This window comes from Rhinolophus hipposideros, assembly GCF_964194185.1.
Source record: "Rhinolophus hipposideros genome assembly, chromosome: 9".
Lineage (NCBI taxonomy): Eukaryota > Metazoa > Chordata > Mammalia > Chiroptera > Rhinolophidae > Rhinolophus > Rhinolophus hipposideros.
In genome coordinates, this window is record NC_138055.1 from 60,110,428 (window position 1) to 60,128,410 (window position 17,983).

A 17,983-nucleotide genomic window follows, 5' to 3' on the forward strand; every position below is an offset into this window, starting at 1 on the left:
TGCCACAGATGTAGTACAGAGAGAGAGCTGATGGGTGGCCATATGCATGGAGAAGCAGAGCAGGTCCACAGAAGAAAGAAGGAGCTACCTAGGCAGAGGAGAGCTGAGATTAGTCACCACAGGGAAAGAGAGACTACGGAAGATGCTCCCTTTGTGTCCGAGTATGTTCCTTAAGCTTTGCAGGAAAATTGAGACAAACGTCAGAACACATTTTCCTCACTAAAAGTATGTGAGGAAGAAAGAGGGCAATCACGAAGGGTCATTCAGAAAACTCTTTTCTGTCTATTGTGTCTCAGATCTGAGACCCCTGAATCTTTGTTTGCTGAATTGCTCTGCTTCCCTCTGTTCTTAAAACAAAGCTGGCATACTGTTTAAGAAGCAGTGGGACTCCAGATATAGGGAAAATTATATTTGAGAACCTGGAAAAGTGAGGTTGACCAAACAATTGCAGAAAAGGCAATAGAAAAAGTTTAGAACACTGTTTCCCATTTTATTCTGCATTAGGTAGCCCATAGTCAATCTGTAATACATAAAGGTAAGTACTCAAACTATCATAAAGGTAAGGGCCTGTTTTTGAAGATTAATTGAAAACGTTGGGAGATGTTAATTCTGAAGCGAAGAGGTATAAAAGAAGACAGCTCTCTGAAAATATTTAAAGGACCATTACATAGAAAAAATAGATAGCCATGTGATGTCTCGTTATCTATTTCCCATTGGTTGAAGTTATGCAGCAGATATTACTTCGAAGTTGGGAAGTAGATGCATATATACTGGGGGTGCCAAAAAATGTGTACAAGTGGACACTTTGGTCAACGTTGCTCAAGCAGTAGTTCGCTGTAATCAGAAGTATCTGAACTCTGATGGTAACTACCTTGAGCACCTCTTGGAATTGCAGGAGTCAAACGTGACATGTATGCATCTTTTGTTATCGGAATACATTGAGTATGACAATTTTAATAATTTTTTCCTTTCTTAAAATGTGTATACATTTCTTTGGCACCGTGTGTGTGTGTGTGTGTGTGTGTGTGTGTGTGTGTGTGTACACACATATAAATAAGGGAACACATATATAAATACATAAAGAACATGAGACAGAACTGTCAAACAATTTTTTGTTTCAAAAAATAAAACAGGTGAACTTGTGAAGTAGCAAGCTAGGGTAATATATAGAAAAAGCTGAAGACTGGTCAGAAGTATTACAGAAAGGAGTCATGCATTGATTAGTGTTAGAGTACATGACCTCTAAGTATTTTTTTTTTAAATCCTGAAATTCTGGGTTAATAGGTTACTTGGGAAGAAAAAATGTTCAGTGTTAATAATAATATTGGAAAAAATAAATAACCTGACTTACAAAGGCAGTTCTAAGTGTTTAATCATTTATGTAGAAGTGTAGATTACTGGGGTAGATAGTACTTTAAATGATGAGAGTTTTATAAACTTGTACTTTCTCTTTATCCATTTAATAGCATTCCCCCGGAACAGCCAAACAAGACTCCATGAGAATTCCACTAAACTATATTTTAGCCAATAAAGAAATACTTCAGTCTTGAGCTTAATACTGACAATGAGTGGCAAGCATCTCCAGTTTGCAAATGATTCTTATCTAAGTAGTTTTCTGAAAAAGATATCTCAAGGCACTTCAGCAAGACTGAAATCTGGTCAGGCATAGTTTTAGTATTTCAGTATTCAGAACTGAATCATATATGTGGAGTCATTTGTTTGTCAAAATAGAAAGGCAAGTTTGCTTTGTTCAAATGGTTATTATTTCTTTGAGATACAGAAATTCATATTACCAAGATTAAGCTCATTATTTAGGTTAAAATGGATCATTTTTATAGGAATTAGGTTTTAAAGCTCATTACACCCAAAGATTTCCATTATGATCTAATTTGAAATGAAAGTAAACAGAAATAATAATTTTGTTCTGCTAAAATAAGAACTCACTCTGCTTCAATAAAATATCATAAAGCACAGTTACAGAGAAGTAACAAATTGGCTAGAAAGCATGACTCATGAACAATTATCAGCCATGTGAGAATCCATTATTAGCTCATAGAAAATCATCTTTGTCTATGAGGGATAACTTGCTGTTTTCTCAATTCTAGATGGTATATTATTGCCTGCCTTGAAAACTCTCCACAAAGTAACCTCATCTGGCAGTATCACAAAACTTAGTAGTATATCCACAGTGTATATTTATATGTTAATATAATACAGACTATCTAAAATTCAAAAATAGTTACTGTTATGTTGAGCTCATCAGCTACAGAAATGAATCTAAGTCATATGGAATTAAACATGATGAAATGGTCTGCTTGATGTGGTAGCTGTTGGTTCTTGGGAAAACAGGTAACAGAGAACGAAGATATTTCATGAAGAGATAAAAGTGAAATGATAAACTGAGGCGTTTCCAAGGCAATTAGTTGAGTTGCTATTTTAAATCTCTGGTGTCTGAGAGAGCTCCAGCCTTCATGACCATAGCAGTTGTAGCAATGACAAAAATATAGGAGTTTCTTTATTGTGACACAGGCCAGTCAGTGAGACTATTACAATTTAAATATACTTAAATTTTAATTTATACTATTCTTAATAGTTTTTCCTCGGTTCCTTTGTTTACTCAGTCAGAGACAGTGTCTCTGACAAAAAGGAAAATCATATAGAGACGCCAAATATGCCCAGGGCATGGTCACCCTCATTGGGCCCAATATCCCAAGCCCAAAGTTTCTCATTGTCTTAAAGGAACAGTACAGTGACACGGAGACCCTGAAACATCGCATCATGAAACATTGTGACTCCACAATCAACCTTTGATTTATTGACAAGAACAAGATTTTTAGAACAGAAATTTTCCCTACGAGGAGATGATATTAAGGCTTTGAGAGAAGCCAGATTTGAGACACTGAAAAAAATCCTCTAGAGGGATGAGATAAGTTAGTACCTTTCTGGGAAGATTACCCATTTTCCAAAGAAAGTATCTCAGCATTTGGAATTACAATTCAATATTTTCAAGTTCCTCAGTATGTCCAGAGGCATAAGCAATCATTTGATAACTCTAAAGTTTAAAGCCCTTTGCCACTAGCCCTCAAAATGATCCAAAAAACAAGGTTCTATAAAAATAAAAAATGTACAACATAACAACATGGAAAGAGTCCAAGATGTTCCTACTGATACAATAGATAAATGGTTGCCTAATCCCATTTTACAAGACCATTATTCCTTCACCAACACTACAATGGAATGGTTGTGTTCAACTAACCACAGAATTCATTAAATAAGCTTTTTTTTCACTTTGTAAGAGAATACTGAAAGTACGATCAATCTATATTTTGAAATAAAAATAACAATTAGAGCACAGACTGGGAGTCTACACCTTTTTTGAAATATGAAACTTCAGCTAAAGAACAACAAAGTCAATCTTGAAAAATGGTAATTCTAGGATCAGTACTAAGATCCTCGAGTATCTTCACAGGTACTATCATTGCATGTCTGATATATCAGATGGATAGACATTTTTTTCTATATTTATTAATCTATTGTAAATATTACAGTGGCTTGACATCTATATTCCTTAGCATACTTTCTTCAGGTTATTAAGATTTGGGGCTCAATTGTTCTTTTCAAATACATCTTCACTTCCAACAGCATTTTTCTAAATGATTAGATTCAAGTTCAAAAATACCTCTGAAAGATGAATGGGAATCAGTCCAGTAGTTCTACCAAGATGATATAGCATTTTCATTAATTAGAAAAATTTCTTAAAAATTTATTTGAAAATTGAGAACTCTGTACTCATAAATAGGATCATAACCTCAAAATGAATTCAAAAACACTGTAAAGGATAACTGTTTTTAAATGTTTTCATGATATAAAGGTTGACTTAATTAGAGCTATTGTCTTGGTTTATTTAACTTGAATATTATTTCAATTAAAATTAAAACTTGATTTGTGATTAAATGAGAACTAATTACAATCTAAACAACTGCCTGACCAAAGACAGCTCTAAGAATGACAGTCCCATATTGACAGAGGTGTTTAATTTCTTCCATTAAAAACACAAGGAGATTTTAACAACTGTTAAATTAAAGCAGTGAAAGTTCTACAATTTCAAAATTCAAGCTGTTATTCTAGAAAAACTAAAGACTCCAGTTCATCTCCCAGAGGTATTTCGTCAAAATTTATTTTGTAATCATAGCTTGCAGTCATCTTTTCCTTGTTACTTCCCACACAGATTTCTCATATTTCTTTTAGCTGCCTTTCAACCACCTACACTTTCCCAAACAAGTCTTTTACTCATCCATTACACCATGTCATCTCTTACTTTCACCATGTCATCTCTTACCAGGGTGACACATACTCATGCACTTTCTGGTAATTTTACTTTTTTTCATCATGAAGATGGACTTGTCTCTGTCATCTCTTCTGCTGTCGTTATTACATATACTTGTGCATGCGCTTTGTCCTTATTGGTTTTTGAATACGTAAGATTTCATTAAATATTCATTGCATTCAATTTTATTACGTGTGTGTGTGTGTGTGTATGTATGTATGTGTTAGTGAATGAGTTCCTTGAGAGCACAATAATCTAATTCATTTTGATGGTCTCTCGATGCCTAATAGTATTTGGCATAGTATAAATGTTCAACATATTTCTTGAATAAATGAATGATAAATAAATTACCAGGAAACAAAATATTTGGAAGGAAAGAAACCAATGAGATTTTGATATTATTTCTGAAAGTTAATTGTCTTCAATATTTGATATGTATAAATTACTTTGAAAAAGCCCATTATATGTAAAATGTATAAGAAAAATATGTTAGGATATAATTATTTATATGCCACGATGATTGCCCAAAGAAAAGTGAAATATTTTTTTTAATGAACTCATTTACAAAGTTCATTTAACATTAATTTTAGGATTAATTTTAATTTTATATACATATAGCAAAGAAAAAAAATGCTTCACCTATCTTTGACCTAAATGTCTGCCCAGTACTAGCATTCAACAGGAGTATTTGCTACAGTGTTTCATAACAATGCTAGAGTAGCTTATCTTTGTTAGGAAACAAGAACAGTAAGGGTGATTTTACTTAAATAACACATTTTTTGAGATAGGACATTTGCAGAGATAGAAAACAATAGTAGACTATGGCTACTACACATATAGCCCAATAACTTATTAAAATGACATGCTAACATTTTCTCCCTGAATCCTCTATTAGTGGGGCTGTCACTTTTATCTATAGTTGAGCTTCATTTCTTTTTATAACTCCAATGTAATTTGTTTCAAATCAGGGGAAAAAAATCTGTTCAATTGATTGATTTTTCTCAACATTAACCTTCCAGTGAACCAGCTATAACTTGAAAATACATTATAAAACAACTTGATTATTTTCCTACTAACAAATAATGCTCAGCTTCCTCAAAATACACCCACAGGGTACACATGAGCAAAAGAATATTAATTTTGTGTACAGGCAAAGAATTAAGGGACTTATTAATATATGTATTATACATTTCAAAAGAGCAAGAAATTGTTCCCTATATGACTCAAACTTTACTTTTATTTCCCAAGAAATACTTTTCAAAACTATCAATATTTATAAAAGTATTATCAGTAAAATTTTAAATTTTATATGTAGTAGAAATTACACCACCATATTTTTATGGCACTTTAAAAGAAATTTCATATGCATTATCATTTTTTTTAATCTCTGCACCAAGCCAGTGTAAGAAAATGAGCACCTGTTACTCCTATTTTACAGATAAAGATACTAAAATATCAGAGGTAATGTTTTACCCAAGGACATTCAGCTCAAACCCTAAATTCTCCTGACTCCAAATTTTCTTCTATTTTCACCACTCTGATAAGTATCTTAAGCACCATTTCAAATTAGTCTTTCAATCTGTTTATCCCACAAATGAGTCTCCCAAACTCACTGTGAAATTATAAACAATTTATTTGGGGAAGTAGACATGTTCATGAATGATCAGCTAAGCATTTTGTTTGGTAATTTAATATCCAGACTTGTGTCCTGTTTATTTTATTTTATTAACATCCAAATATCATCACCAGATTTGAATTACTAAGTAAATGACTTCCTATTATAGAGACACCCAATACATTAGTAATACATAAATGGAACTCACATTATGAAAAAGTAGAAACTATAGAAGAAATTTAAAATATTTCCAGTAGCCTAATAACTTGTATTATTATACAAATTATAGAATAGTATGGTTTAGTGACTTGGTAAGAAAGGCATTCACATGACCAAGACTAAAAGCCTGGTGTGATTGAACAAAAACGTAAGTACTTCCATAGACCAGCGTCTGTTTTTTTAATGACACTTGTAGAGAAAAAAATTGTATGAAATAAATTATAAGATATATGAAAGAACTTTTTCCCTTAAATATTTTGTCATGTGAACTCATTAAAATGTAAATTATTAATCTATTATATTATATTGGCTCCTCTGAGCCCTTAAGGTCTATTATTTTGATATGCTATTAGGGACTTTTATAAAAGATGATTAATGGCAGGAAAAAAATAGTGGCACTATGAAACAGGTACTACACAGTAACAAAAATTGACTAATTCTGGGTCATGCATTTTCAACAAGGGCAACCCAAGAAGGTGAAAACTAGTTCATTGGAAGTGAAAAAACCCTGACTCTCTTTATCTATAAATCACAGATATACATATAGCACATTAACAGATATACACTATATCTGTGGCATTAAATTTCCAAGAGAGTGGGGTTCAATTAGGAAAAAATATATATCTAAAAAGCTCCTTAGACAGCAAAAATGAAATAACAGTTGAGAAACACTGCTCCAGATAAACAAGTATTAGCAAATTCTACTCTAAGCTAAATAAATTCAAGATCTCTTTGACTTCCTTTAATTGTTTCTAGATGATGAGGGATCAGACATAAGAATACATGAAATTCTCCAAACAAAGTGATGGAATGCTTGTTGATAGCTGCACAGTATCCATTACATGCCCGGTAATAACTAAATATTTTTCAGTGAATGAATTGTTCACGATCAAAAGACAACAAATGTTTTATGATGTTCATCTTTTTTATTAAGCATGCAATTATGCAATAATGACATAACTTTATTTAGTGACTACCAAATCCACCAACACCAGAAAAACTATTTTCTCGGTTTTTAAATAGTAAGATTCACTCCCCTCATAATAGACCGGTTCTGCTTTGAGTTTATTACAAAAAAATATTTAAAAATCTTGAATTTATGTTAGAACAACTACAGTGAGAAAACATTCCTATCGTAGCCCAAAGAAATAAAGTACGTATATGAAGGCCTAATAAGTAGGATTACTTCATTTATTTTAACATTAAATATTCAGAATTTCTCTAATTCTATACCTTCAAATATATTCTACAATGAAAATAAAACCCAATCCCTTAAAATAGAGAAAATATAGAGAAAAAAATAGTAATATAAGTTTTAAACTTTTTAAAAAGTCAACATTAATATTTAATGCTGGAACACTAGAGCTTTCACCATTAAAATAAGAAAACAAGTATACCTGCTATCGCCATTAATTTCTCAAATTCTTTTATAACTTCTGTGCTATGTTTTGAAATATGAAATCTAAATTAAGAGCTTATTTAAAGGAAGAGACCATGTCATAATTTTATTTATACTAGATATGTTAGGAACAGGAGATGCCAAGGAAATACCTGGATCTATCCTAATAGAACTTACAGCTAAGTGGAAAAATAAGCATTAACAAACAATTACACAAACAATGAATTAATTATAATTGTAATAAGAGATGTAAAGTGTTCAAGGTTCTATGTGTCCATATAACAGAGAAACTAATTAAGAAGGATAAGAAACGCTTTCTGGGGCAGATAATAGACATGGATGATGGCTTGCCATTAGCTAGATAAATAAAGCAGTAAAATGCAAAAAGCACACAGAGGGAAACGTGGTATAAAGGGCCACAGCACCTGCAAGGAACTGCAGAAGACAACGTGCCTGGATCATACTGAGTAAGAGGAAAGGTACCTAAAGAAGAGGACAAGAGACAAATCACACAGGGCTTTGTCAACCATGTTACAAGTTCTGAAGTTTACCTTAAGGTTTCTTAGTAGAGAAGTAAAAGTATCAAATATTTATTTAGAAAAATTCACTTCAGCAGCTGTGTGTAGACCTGAATAGAGTCAGGAAATTTGAGTGAGAGAATTGCAATAGTTCAGAGAAGATTAAGAACATAAAGATGGAGGTTGTGGCCAGTTAGCTCAGTTGGTTAGAGTGTGGTGCTGATAACACCAAGGTTTCCAGTTCGATCCCCACATGAGCCACTGTGAGCTGCGCCTTCCTTAAAACAAAACAAAACAAAACAAACAAACAAACAAAAACATGAAGATGGAGAACAATATGCACATTTGAAAGACAATTAGTAATTGAAAGTAATAGGATTTTACAATTGATTGGAGATGGGCAGAGATGGCAAGAAAAGTGTCAAGGATGATTTCCAAAGACTCTGGCTTTAACAACTGGCAAGACAGCAAGAGAACAAGAGAAAGCTGTGGCATGGGGAGCATGCGCTTAAGAATGCTTAAGAATGCTCTCGGAGCCTTCAGAATTAAACAGCAGGTGTTCTGAGGGGCCAAACAGGAAACCAGGAGATAATGGTATTCTCCCTTGCCTGCACTGAAAGCAGGATCTGTAAGAAGGTGGAAATGTCTTAGATACCTAGAAAAGAAGCCATACCAAATCCAAAATTAGATGTGTACATCTAATGCTACCAAAGCAGTTCCACAAACACTAAGAAAAAACCAGTCAGAGACTAATGGAATATTCTGAGAATAAAATCCCAACAGGATACTCATGAGGAGGGAAAATACACATGAGGAAGGAAAATTTGTAGCCAATATTTTCTGAGTGGAGGGATGAAAAGTTTTATATACCTTTATGAGGGAATAAAAAGCAATTCGACAATAGGTATAAGTATTCCTGTGACAGATATTTTCTTCTCCAATATTTATCTTTCTATATTCCTCAATATCGAACGGTGCTGGAAACTTACATACTTGATTTGTAAGACTCCCTTGCGAGCTTGCTTCTGGTTAGATTCTGCCCATGAAGTGTGGCAACCGCAAAGATGTGTGCTTGAATCTCCCTCAGAACACTGCAAAGAACATAGCTGACTGATGGTCTCTAGTTGTCCCACCTGTGGACCCATCACAGGATCCCATCAACGCCACACTTTCCCTGCACTGCTACTAGTCAGTGACTGAGCATGGCAGGAATACTACAGCCTGGCCTTTTGGTCCGTTATGGGACTCTGTCCAATGGGCAACCTTTTGTGCAAGGGCTCCCAATTGGCCTAGCCAAGACATTTTCAAAACTATGCTGAAGTACCCTTCATATTCAACCTTCCTGCCTTCCTACCTTCTCTTCTTTCACACATGTCCAAAGGTCCCCATGGTCTGAAAGTCCATCACTATCTACTTCTCTGCTCCCTCCCCCTTTGCACTTAAAAAGTGTTTCCCCAAAAATTTCCTGCACATTGGATTGCATCTTGAAGTCTACTTCTTGGAGGAAGGCACTCATAGGGAAAGAAGACTGAAGGAAGGAAGAAGTTATCTATTCTTTTCTGCTCTGGATTCAGAAGTGCTGAGAGGGTAATGTGGATATCTGTGGGCTTTATAGCAGCATTAGCATAGAGTCTGGCAGCATCCAGCCCCCCCAAGTTCTAGCAATTTCAAAAAGGAGTTGACTCCAGGCTTCCTGCTCAGTGCAAGTGGAAGTGACTCCTAAAGCAGCTGCAGCGCTCAGCAATCTCAGCCGCAAACACCATCAGGAGCTCTGGGTAACACTGCTCTCTTTTCACTCTTCCAGGTCTAGGAGCAGTAATATCTTTCTGTAGTTACCAGTACCTGGGTAGTAGTATCACCATCCCCTGTGTCCTTCTCCAGCCCCTTCAACATTTTTGTAACCAGTTCCCCATTTTAAACCACCCTACTGTGGTTTCCTTTATGCAGACTGAATTTTGAATGATACAAACCTAACCACTTCAACCTTTTTCACCTCAGCAATTCTCATGTTAACTATATAAAGAAATTAAATATGAACAAAATGCATTAATAAATTTAATTGATTAATTAATATTAAATGTAAACAAAAATTATTGCACAAATGTTTTTATATTAATATGAACAAAAAAAATAATGTCAGAAAAAGTCTCACAACAAAAATTTTCTCAAGTAATTTAGGGTACATTATTATAATGTTTTTCATGCCCCAATTATAATATGTGTTTATGGATCGTTTTTAGATATAGTATTAATATAAGTAAGTACACATCATTTACTGCTAATTATACTGCTAAGTGGAAAAAAAGTAAATTTCAATATGTACTTATCACATGACCCATAAAGTCCCATTCTTAGAAATATACCATGGGGAAATTTTGCACAGTTAAACCAAAATACATGTATAATAATGTCCACAGCAGCATTGTCAATAACAATGAACAACAGGAAAGACCCAAATCCATCAACAGTAAAATATAAGTACATCACAGTAGATTCACGCAATGGAATCCTATGTTACAACATGAATGAATCTCAAGAGAAAATGTTGATGGTAAGAAGAGAATCACCATGGGAAAAAAAAATATCCACAGCAGGATTCCATTTTTACAAAATTAAAATCAATACAAAACAATATGCTATTGTTTAGGCATAAGAAGTTAGCAAAGACTCATAGACACAGACAATAGTTTAGTAGTAACCAGAGGGTAAGGGGGGTAGGAGTGGGAAATGAGGGTAAGGGGGATCAAATATATGGTGATGGAAGGAGAACTGACTCTGGGTGGTGAACACACAATGGGATTTATAGATGATGTAATACAGAATTGTACACCTGAAATCTATGTTATTTCACTAACAATTGTCACCCCAATAAATTTAAAAAAAGAAAAGAAAAGAAGTTAGGAAAGGGGTACCTCTGTGGGAAGAGGGGTTGTAATCAGATAGAAACATAAGCATCATTGAGGGGCTGATGATATTCTATTTTTTGTCCTGGTTGGTATTGTTTGCCTTATAATTATTCTTTTGAGAATACATATGGGTTTTATGCACTGTGCTGTAAACATGAATGAGATATCTTTAAAAAAAAAAAAAAGATGTAGAAGGGTAAAATCCAGAAAAACAGAAACTTTATCTGTATAATTTAAGCAGAATTACCAGCTCTGAGCAGCAGTCTCTCACATACCTAGTCCATGTCAATAAATGTATGAATAGTTAAATAAGTGAATAAACACCAGATCTCAAATATATTTGAGATATTCATAAATCAAACCAGTTAAAAATATGCCCAGATGTCATCTAATAATTTCTATGTGGAAGAATTATGGGTGACTCAATTTCTCTTCTTGATATTTTTCTTTATTACCAAAATTCTCAAATAAACATGTACTACTTGAAAAATTCAATAAAATATATAATAAAATGTATTGTTAAAAGTCCAAAAGAGAGTCAGTTTATGTTATGGCCATTTTTCTTTCTCTTAGGCCATTAATTGCAATTGTTTTCACAAACAAGGTCCTTACACAGTATAAATTATCCATCAGGGTTCTTAAACTTTGATGTACATCACAGCCAGCTACAAACCAGCCCAAGAGAGAACCTAATAATATCCTAGCTAAATTAGATCAAACAATTTTAACTGTCCGAAAACCAGCATTCTGAATATAGCCCCAACGATCCACCACCGGTGGCTAATTGTGCACAATCCCCTTGCCTTTTGCTCTCCAGACACTGACTAATTACTTTAGCTCCAGAGCATTCTGCCTACTTACCTTCCACTCCCTATTCAGATCTCCGCTCAAATGTCTCTTCCTTGGAAAAGACTTCCTTGATCCCTCTCCATCCATTTTTCAGTTCACATACTCTTATCCTGAAATTTTATCTTTCTAACACTTTAATACCATTTATAATTAAACATGTATCTGTCTGTTTATCAGACTAATGTCTTTCTTCCCTACTATACAATAAGCTCTATAGGGCATGGATCATATCTATTTGGGTCACTTTTTATATATCCACAACTGGATCTAACATTGAACAGTTAACAGACACTCAATACGTATTTTGTTTACTGAGTAGTTGGTAGAATGAGTGAATAAATCATCAAATGAACCAACAAATAAGTGAAGAGCTACCAAAAAAAAAAAAAATGAAATGAAATAGCTGCTCTCTCATCTGGGCTTTGAACTAAAAGTTATCTTTATTTAAAATTTTGTTTTTCTTTGAAAAAATTCCATTGAGTCAAAAGTTCCAACTCAGATTAGTAATTAGCTTACATGACAATGAGGATAAAAATTCAATCTCAACTAATCAAATGACGTCTTTACGTTTTCTTTTTCACCTGTGTGTATCTCCTTCACACTAAGCGCAGACCCTTTTCCAACCCTAAGATCCAATGATGACTAATTCTTTTTAGATTTAGTTTGGATGTGATGGGTAGAGGAAGAAAAGGCAAGAAAGCATATTAGCCTTCTAAAATTAATAACTATATTTTTCTGTTGGGAACTTGCAGTCCTAAACTGAAATGTTTCTTCTCTGATCCCAATATCTGAAGCTGTATCTAGTGTAATTGCTTCCAAGGGGGAAATGCTGCTTATTCTTTCTGACTGGTGCCACAATGCTCTGAGTTAATCACATCCTCTCCCAAAATGCCCAGCTCAAAACAACTGTGAGAATTCAGGAATGAATCTCTGTGGCAGTTTGAGCAGTAAACTTACTTGTCTGAGTGTGAGAGATTTTTAGTTCCCAAAGCTTAGAAAATTTTAGTAAGCAGGTGACATTTTCTGGTTTTCAGATATCTCATTTTTCAAATCCAAATACTTTGGGTTTCTGCAGGTGTTTCTACATCATGTTTAAAAACTGCAGAATAACAGAATTTTGCATTCGGTTGCTCCTGAGCACACAACGCCATTGAAGAGCTTTTTACAAGTATCCCATTCTTTCATCTCCTACATTAGCATGGACTGTAATGACCTAATCTCTTACCTTTCTCTTTCTCACTTGCTCTGCTCTGTGTATACCACCCTTCTTACCATTTCTCACTGCATGCTTCTACTTCAAAGCATTGAAACTTATTGCTGCTTTGCCTGGGACATCTTTCCTCCAAATATATTCATGGCTAGCTCCATTGGATACTTTGGGTCTTACCCTAAGGCTTTATTTACAATTACAATCCCTCTTGAACACTTCTTTACCTCTTTATTCTTTAATTTTTCTCCATAGCATTTATACTGTAAAATTTTTATCTTTATTTTTATCATCTATTTTCCCACCTATAGGACAAAAACTCCATACAGACACAGATTTTGCCTCTATAATGCACTGCTATATTCTCACTAGGTATTGTAAGTACTCGAAAATCACTGAGTAAAACTAACTTTCCATAAGAATTACGCAGTCTAAAATATCCCTATGAAAACTACCAGTAGATTCTAGGAGTACCAGTTCTCACCAAAGCACTGCTTCTACAAGGGGAAACAGTAAGAGACCTGCTGGACATAAAGCCACAGCTGCTGCCCGACCAGCCACATAGAACAGCAAGAGAAGAAAGGAGTTAGATATCGATGAGGTCAGTGACCCTGATGTTCCTGAAGAAGAGAGTAGCTGATGTGCACTGGGACAGGGAGAAATATGTTAGGCTCTCAGATGGTCCAATGGGCATTTCTTGGCTTCCCTATGACCAATCCTAATGATAAACGTGTAAGTACAACAACCACCGCGTTAAGAGCATGAGAATCCAGGGCTCAGAACCCTCACGTATGAGATCTGGATAAAACATTAGGCAAGCTTCCTCAGTGAGCACAAGTGCTAGCTGAAGGAGAGAGGAATCTAAAATGGCTAAGTGAGTTTCATTAAAGGCCTTGGTACCAACTGCCTTAGTGGGGGTTCCACTATTCCTCCTCAAGTACGTAGTCTTGGAAACGGTAACTGACCAGAATCTTCCATACATTGTGGCTGAATGGAGTGAACTTGAGAGAGACACAAGCAGATCTGAGGGCCACCAGGAGTGGACTCCAGTGGAATGTAACTGCTGGTAAATTACCAAGATCCTTTCGATCAGGTGTGCACCTTTCCTCCACTTGCTGTGAATGTTAGCGGATTACAATTCCCAGACCCTACCTTCTTTGGAGACTCACCCTCTGCTAAAGAGGAGCTATTTCCCCAGGAAGGCTCCTCCCGACCTTGGGAAACAGATCAACAGCCAATGACCAACGAACACAAGGGTAGAAGAGGCTGTCCACCTCGCCTCCCAAAGGGACCCACTCTGTGGAGCACTGTATGTTTCAGAGCCTCCCCAGGACCTGATCTAGCTATCCTCCAGCTGAGACTCTATCGGTGCTTAGCTTTTATTTCCTGCGCTACCTGCTGCCCTTGCTCTCCTTTTCTGGAAAGTACTCTTTCAATAAATAACATAAATGAGAATTCCTGACTTGGCTCTACTTCTAGAGAACTTTATCTAAGACACATAGCACATGGCACATGCAAATCATCTCTGGAAGACGGCTCCTAAGCATAGGCCTTAAAATTCTCACAAATATGATTCCAGTGAACATTAGTTCACAAAAATTTTAAAAATCACAAAACCCTAAAACAAAGTATCATGACTAAAAGTCACCAGGAAGAAAACACAAAATGTCATCAAATAGAATCATCAAATCAAATTTTATAGATAATAATGCATATAATTTGATACATGTAATTTATAAAGACAGGAAATGAAAATGTGAGACCAAAATATAACAAAAGCCAAGTCAATTTGCAAGAAAAAAGAATTTCTGGTAGCATATGATAGATGAAATTAAAAGTCAATGTATAAATTAAAGAGCAGATTACAATCAAGAGAACACAGAATCAGTGCGGTAGAAAGAAGAACTGAATAAATAACCCAGAATAAAGCACAGAGAGACTTGAAGTTGAAAAATATAAAGTTTGAAATACCCGGAGAACAAAGAGAGAAAGCTGACACACACATAACCAGAGTCCTAGTTTAATAAAGACAATAGTGTAGAAACAACATTTCAAGAGACAATGCCTGAATTTTTTTCAAAATTCATGAAAGACACCAATTCATAAAAACAGGAAGTCAACTAAATCCTAAATGGTACAAATAAAAAGAAATTCGCTACTAGATCCATATCATTTTATATGGAGCAAGACTGCCCAGGTTTGAATCCTGCCTGGAATAGTTACTAGCTAGTTTATCTGCAACAAATTATTTAACTTTTCTTTGCCACTGTTTCTGATCTATGAAATAGGTTTACTAATAATACCTACTTCATAGATTATGAGGATTAAATGAGATGATATCAGTAAAACTCTTATAATAGAGTTATTGGGTTTTTAATATTTATTACTTTTATCTTGAATGCTCACATGAGGTGCTCTGGATCATAGACAGATTTATTTTTTCTTCTTTTTTTTAATTAAAGTTTATTTCTCATTAATTATCCCACAATAAAAAATAAGTGAATGGCTTCCATTGCCCTAAGCCTCACCCATGATGAAAGCCAAGTCAAATGTCCTACATAAGTAGCTAAACACTTTATAGGTCAGTGACAGAAAACAATGTTTTTTTCCACTTAAATATGAGACGGAGATAGTGTCTGCCCCTCCTAAAAGGAGAAAAAAAACTTTTGTTCCTTTGAGATTGGACAGAAAGGATCCTAGGTTCTCAGTCTAACATTTTGGAATGTAAAACACATGCTTCCAAAGGCCAAATAAACTTCAGGTGTCTCTAAGGCTTGGGTTTCGTATGTAGACAATTAATGCCCCAAATTTTCTGGCACCTTGAGCACTTACCCAAGGGACCTAATCCAAGCTGTGACCAGTTAGCCCTTTTGGGGTGATAAGAGGAATTTTACTCTCCTTTTCAATCCAAACAATTAATTACATAAATGACTATAGATCTAATCCTCAGGAGGCTGAAGCTTTCTACAGGGACACAGAAAAATTCAGGGAAGTTTTCCTTCCCCACAAGTGCCTCACATATACTAAGTAAAACTTAAGTATTAATATTTAAAATAAATATTTTAAATAAAAATAAAATGAATGAAACCATAAAGATAAGAGAAGAAAGTAATGAGATACAAGACCATACAAAGGAGTGGATCAACAAAGGTCAAAGTCGGTCCTTTGAAAACATAAAATTGACCAACTCTGGAGAGACTAATCAGGAAAAGAAGATATATGACACAAATGAGCACTCTTCACAGGAGGAGATTTAACTACAGATACAGCAGATGACAATGATAGCAAGTACCATGAACAACTTTATTAGCACTACCACTTTGGAAAACCATCATGCCTAATCTGGTAAGACTGAAGATCCATCAGCAATCTGCTCCTTGGAACGTGCTCTTGAGAAACCCTTGTATATGGTGCACTGGAACACAGGTCACAGAAGCATTGTTCACAACAACAAAAAAATAGAACACCAAATGTTCATGTATAAGAGAATAAATACACAAGTGTGGTGACTTCATACAATAAAATATGGAGCCACAGTAACAAATATGAATAAACTACAGCTACATACCATCAACTATAATGAATGTCACAAATATATCCCTGGGCAAAACAGAAAAATGCAGTATAATACTATTATGTAAATTCAATAACAACCAAAACTAAGCAATATGTCATTTGGAGATTTATATGTATGTGCTGAAATTATACATAAAAGTAAGGGAATTATATTCAGAAAATTTAGAGTAGTGATTATCTTGGGGAAGGAAGCAAAGGAATGAAATCAGAGCCAGTTAAAAGGGTATTAGAAATGTTACATTTCTCAGTTGGGTGGTGAGCACGCTGGTGTTCATTGTATGAATATGTTCTACAATGGACATATACATGTACTTATTTAAATGTAAAATAATTTAGACAAAAGGGGCATGTGGTATGGAAAGTATAAAGGAAAAAAGAAAAGAATAGGGGAAGTGTGAAAAAATCTTTGTCCAAAATATCAGCGGAAATGGAACACCGAAATATCACAACACTCTCTCTTCTATCATGTACTGGGTTTGGCGTGTGAAGTAGGTTTTCTGAGACAATGTACAATCTTTAATGTTCAAGAAGTATTTTCTTGACAAAAAACAAGGAAAGATCTATCTTGGTTTCAGAGGTAGCATAGACCACACCACAATGTAAATTCTTAAAAGTAGCTTTAAAAATTGTATGCAGTATTCACTGTGGGGCAGTCTTTATGAGTGATTCTCTTAGGGACACCCTCACTCGGCTTTGGAGATGAAACAGCATCTTCATCATGAATCCTGGCTTTGTCAGGCTGACACCCACAGTTACTACAAATCCCCCTCTGCCACACACACTTCTCTCAACTCTTTTTTATAAGCTGGGAAGAGGCACTGGGGTGACTGTCCTCTGGATAGTACAAATGATATGTCTTCTCTTGTTAAACCCAAGATGGGGGCCAGGCTCCAGGGGCTTGCAACTGTTTTTAAAAAGTGAGTATTTAACACTATTTTTTCCTTAAGTTTGGTTCATTATTGCCAATTTTGAGGCACAGGGAATAACGTCCCGCTCAACATCTTTTTTTTAGTATATGTGCTGCAGAAGCGAGCACTCAACATCTTTTTTTTAAATTTCACACTAATAATTTCACAACTATTAAAGTATTTCGATTTTGATTTGTGGATCAGTATGCTGTATTAAATAAGTAAACTTTACTATATACAGAGGGTGCCAAAAAATGTATACACATTTTAAGAAAGGAAAAAACTGTATTAAAATTGTAATATAATGAATGACTTTACAATGAATGATGCTAGCATTCATTTGATTAATACCATCTTTTGAGTGAGCATCATACTACACATTGCTACCATAATTCAACTTTGAAAAGCAATACATAGATAACATCTCTTACAATGTGTAATTTTTTGGTAGCCCAGTAT

General features: G+C 34.8%; 1 protein-coding gene across 2 annotated transcripts in view; it reads right to left on the reverse strand.

Moving 5' to 3' along the window:
• Positions 1 to 17,983, reverse strand: part of TAFA2 (TAFA chemokine like family member 2) — a 403,475-nt gene that overhangs the window by 109,289 nt on the left and 276,203 nt on the right. The window lies entirely within an intron of this gene.